Raw genomic sequence first — 5,046 nt, 5'->3', positions numbered from 1 at the left:
AAGTACTATATGTAAAGTATGTTATCATGGAGTAATAACCTAATGTATCAACCAATCTAGTCTGGCCAGAGAAGTCGGTTTCACAAGAGTTCCAGTCCCCGATGTGACACAACCGCAAACTGAACTCAGTTTTGTTTTGTAGCTCTGAGATATTTTTAGATTTGACCTGCTTAATACACAACACACAGCACTTCCCTGCTTGTCACACATTCATACAGAGTTGTGCTCTGTGTCTGTGTCCTATCTCACTATAGTACAACATGTTATATTATACTTTTATGACAGTATATCATTTTATCTAACAACAAAGAGTCACCCCACCACTTTTGGGGGGTAAACAGTTGAAGGATGGAGTTGGAGAAAATGTAATCACTCTCAAATTCATAGACAGCACTATGGATGCAAGAACTGAACATCCATAAGATCAGAATCATAGTTTTAAAAATGTTTTAATGGTATAAAGTGTTTGTTTACAATTGCATTGTTTTTACAGTTATAAACAATGGAGTTAAACAGTAGCCTATATGTGGGGGTATGACAGCCCCAAGCTATTCAGGCGTTTACCAATTAGCGCGACCCTTCCTACAGATCATTGGATCTGATTACTTTAATGCTGTCAGGTTCCCATATATTAACATATTTTAACACTGGTTTGTCACAAACTAGGAATGTAGACAGTGGCAGTTGTATGAACAACTTTTTAAGAATAGCCTAAGAATAGCCTAAAGAGAAAGTGTGTTTCCTAAACCCTGGCCATCAGGCATTTAACCTCCTGTCCCGTCGACCCGGTCATTCCTATTATAGGTTTCAGGCTGCCACCTGTAAGCTTAAAAAAATGGTTATCATGGTGTCTTAAGCCTAGTGCCTCTTTTACATCTATAGCATATTATTTGAAAGCAGCCAATGTCGACTTGTGTAAACCGAAACATTCTGTGAGAACCGAAAATAGGGGCATTGAAATTATCATCGTGCACGGCCAAAAATGCCAAAATCCCCTGCAATATTCTTCTGTTGGTATAATACAATACCAATTGGTATTATTAAAGGGGAGGAATAATCGACCAAAATAACGTTTCCATATAGCGTTAGCGGCTTTGGAGATCATTATGTAGCTATGATAAAACTACTATATTCCAACCCGACAGCAATGGTTCTGACAGGGAACACATGCTCTAAACCAGGGGTCTTCAACCTTTTTCAACCCAAGGACCCCTTGGACGAGAGACAAACAGAACAGGGACCCCCACATGTAATATATATTTTTAAATGTCTCACATTTTAAAGCCTATAATAACTTTTATATTTACTTCATTCACCTTTTCTTTCACCGTATTAACCTATTTATATACTGGGTTATTAGCCTATGTGTGTTTATGATTGATAAAACGTTCATGCATAATTATGATTGGTTATTATTATTGTTGTTGTTGTTGTTGTTGTTGTTGTTGTTGTTGTTGTTGTTGATGAGGCTTATATTTTCTATTATTATTATTTTTCAACAATGAAACTTTTAGCTTCAGGAAGCCAGGTATGCCTACCTCAGTGAGATGACTTGCCCTGGTTGGTGGTACACAGCTTGTCTATTCTGGGGGAGATGGAGCAGTGGCGGATACAGAAAGTGGCTGATGGGTGGGCCTGGAAAAATCTGGGTAGGCCTGAGTGAAACTCATCACCGCACGTTTTAGACCTATGTATGAGCAAACAGATGGATGGAACACAACCGGGCTCGCGATCATAGGCGCCGATTTATGTTTCTGCCCGTGGGTGCTCGAAACATTTGGGTACGACCAACACGCATGCACACACACGCACACGCACGCACGCAAAATATTCGCAGGGACTGGAGGAGATCACTATGCAGACCATGAAACGAACGGAAAATAAATAAAGTACCTGTCTACCCAGAGAATGCAACGGACAGCCAAACAAGTTATTATAATACACACACGCAAGGCATTCAAGCGCACGCAATAGTCAATGAATTAACCAATAACCATCAACTATGGAGGACCAAGTCTGACAGAATTAACAATAAATATATAGGTACATAAATTAATGTATGAACAAATAAATGAACGAATACACACTAGGATCCTCTGTGAAAATCAAGGACCCCAATTGAAATAAGCCAGTGGCTTTCTTGGGTTTTTATCCTCTTAGTTTGACCTTGTATGTAATATGTACTTTCATGTACCTACTTCTGCAAACATTCTAATAAAGTTTTCAATCAATCAATCAATATTCCTTGAGCAGACAATTCCGCAGTTTCCACAAAGCCTACTGCTCGTTCTTTAATTACCCCTCCATGAATGAATCGAATACAGACAGCAACTAGCTCGCGCTTGGATAGATCTTTATACTCATCCGCAAGTATGGCATAATCTGTGGATTGCTCATGCAGTTCAGACTTTATCTTTCGAATTAGCAGTGAGGCTGCAGCCTCAAGCAGCTCATCCTGAATGTGATGGCTTAGGAGCGTGGCATTTCGAGGCAGTTCCTTCAGTCTATTTTCAATTTCTGGATCATATTTTGACATGAACTTGAATAGCTCCAAGAAATTACCTTTATTGAGCGCCTCTTCCGTTTCTCTGTGACCTCTAAGTGGAATTTCCAACTTGGCACACAACATAGCAATGTCTAACACAACTTTAACGTGTTGCCGGTTTCGCTCTATGAATGAAACGGCATCACCGTGCATTTGATTTAACACTGTCCCACGGCTTTGGGGTCCATCATGGCTTTGCCTGTACCCATCCAACTTGGTGAGGGCAACAGCATGCGGCTTGCTAGACTCGTGTTTGTCACAGGCCTGCCGGAGACGTTTCAAATTTTTGTATCCATCTCTTGTAAAAGTGAACTCTGTGTGCGCCTCTGGGAAATGTCGACACACTTTACAAAAAATAGCGTCTCTTTCTTTTCTATATTCCATCCACTTGAACTTCTCGTACCAATTTCTACTGAAGGAGCGCGATTTCCCATCTATTACAGTGGTAGGGAATGTTACCAGCTTTGGTTGAGTGGCTGGTTCCTCCATGGCTGACAGATCCGACGGTGTAGTGTAGTATATTTTTACACGTTTATGGCCTTCTTATATTCACGTATATTTTACACATATATTCACGTATATTTTACACATATATTCACGTATATTTTTATTACTTCATATACACTTTATTAAATACTTTTGATACTTCATTATAAACGATCTTGTCGCACATGCGCTGAGACACACACACACGAATTGTTGCGCATGCGCTGAGACACACACACACGAATTGTTGCGCATGCGCAGTCACACACACACGCATATGCACGCCCCCGAGGGTCTGGGCCAATCAGAGGCCTAGGAGGAGGACTATAAGACGCTGTGCACAAGGCTCGAGCGCCCTGCTTTTTGACTATCTCGATTCACGGTGTGATTGTTCAGTGTGCCTGTAATCTGAAGACCCAACCTTTTTTGAATAAATACTTTTAAAACTTTGGACCTTCTTGTATCACTGAAACAGAGAAATTATTCTACATAAGTGGCAACCACGAAGGGACCCTTTTTAATAGCTTTGGATCGGTCGTTTTGCAGCTCTCCAGGGTAAGTACAGGCGAAGCTGTGCAAATTAGACTGTAAGCTATATTTTAAACGGATCCTCTTTAATATATAACTGGGTCGAGATTAGTCAGAGTGAGCCGGGTTATAAAGCCTGTATTGAGAAAAGTGTTATAATTGTACGATTTCTATCGTGTGTGTGGTTATTATTGTGGCCTTGTTTTAAGAACAAGGGTATTAGCAAGCTAGGGAAAGACGTTTTTCTAAGCGGGCTAATAACTGTGATTTGTGTCAGGCAATAGTCTGGTGAAGTGTAAAATAGCTTTATTCAAATGGTAATGGAATTGGAATTCCTAGTTTGAAAGAGCAGAGTCCGTGCTATTTTAGAGATATGCATTGTTAAATTACTGGGGAGCACGGAGGAGAAACGTGGCTGGTTGAAAAGGGCGCCATAATATTCCTTTGTCTGAAAACGCATGTCAGACCTGTGAACCAGGCCGCTAGTTTTCCCTTTGTGCAGATGCATGTCTGAGTTGGCGCCAATTTCTTCCTGTGTGTAGACAGAGGTAGGCTTAGTGGACACACAAGGCCTAGTAAAAAGCATGTGTCATTTTAGAAGTAGTTGAATAAGATTATCTGGAGAATTGCTGTGTCGTGGAGAATAATAATATTGTGGAAAAGCAGTGTTGTGAAGATTAATCTTACAGTCTTGGCTTTTTTCCCCCTGACATTCATTTTTTTTCAAATACACACGCGGGGGTTGCCCCACAGAGAAGGACAAAGGCCCTCCCTCTCTTCCTTCTTCCTCTGTTGTTCAAACATACAGACACGTTGCGGGTGATTGTTGCATTACATAGATTTAACGTAGATTAAAGATATTTGTCATAGTTTGTTAAAAGTAAAGATAGATTGTGACTTTAGGTTAGATTCAAAGCATATGTGGCATTTGTGCGTGAGTCTAGACCAGGCTGCTTTCCCTGAGCAGAATCCCAGCAGGGTCACAGACCTCAATAAAACGGCCCTGTCTGCTTGCATAGAATGCTGACGAGAGATCTGTAGAGATCACTCATAGATTGATGTTTTTAATTGATTGTCCTATAGCAAATTACTTTAATTAATTTAATTAATTACTTATCAGTTGAATTAATTATTCAGAGCATTCATTTTCTGTTTCCCAGAACAATTGATTGATTCCATAAGTTTTAAATCAATGTATATGATGATATAGTGAATAATTCTAACGAATCATTCATTCATTTCACTTAAACAATTGATTTAGGGATAGATTGTAAAAATAAATCAGAAGATTGAGAGTTTTAGGTAAGGTAGTCATTCTGTAAAGCATCTTCGGTGTGGCGGCCTCTATTGGTCGAGACACGATAGGACGTTTTTAATTCTTGACTGCCATCTAGTGGTTGACACAAGATAGGACGTTTTTAATTGTGTACTGCCCTCTGGTGGTTAGAACAAGACAGGACGTTTTTAATTGTGTACTGCCCTCTGGT

This window comes from Nansenia antarctica, assembly GCF_963989245.1.
Source record: "Nansenia antarctica genome assembly, chromosome: 8".
Lineage (NCBI taxonomy): Eukaryota > Metazoa > Chordata > Actinopteri > Argentiniformes > Microstomatidae > Nansenia > Nansenia antarctica.
The sequence above is the reverse complement of the archived record's forward strand: the minus strand, read 5'-3'. Positions refer to the sequence as shown.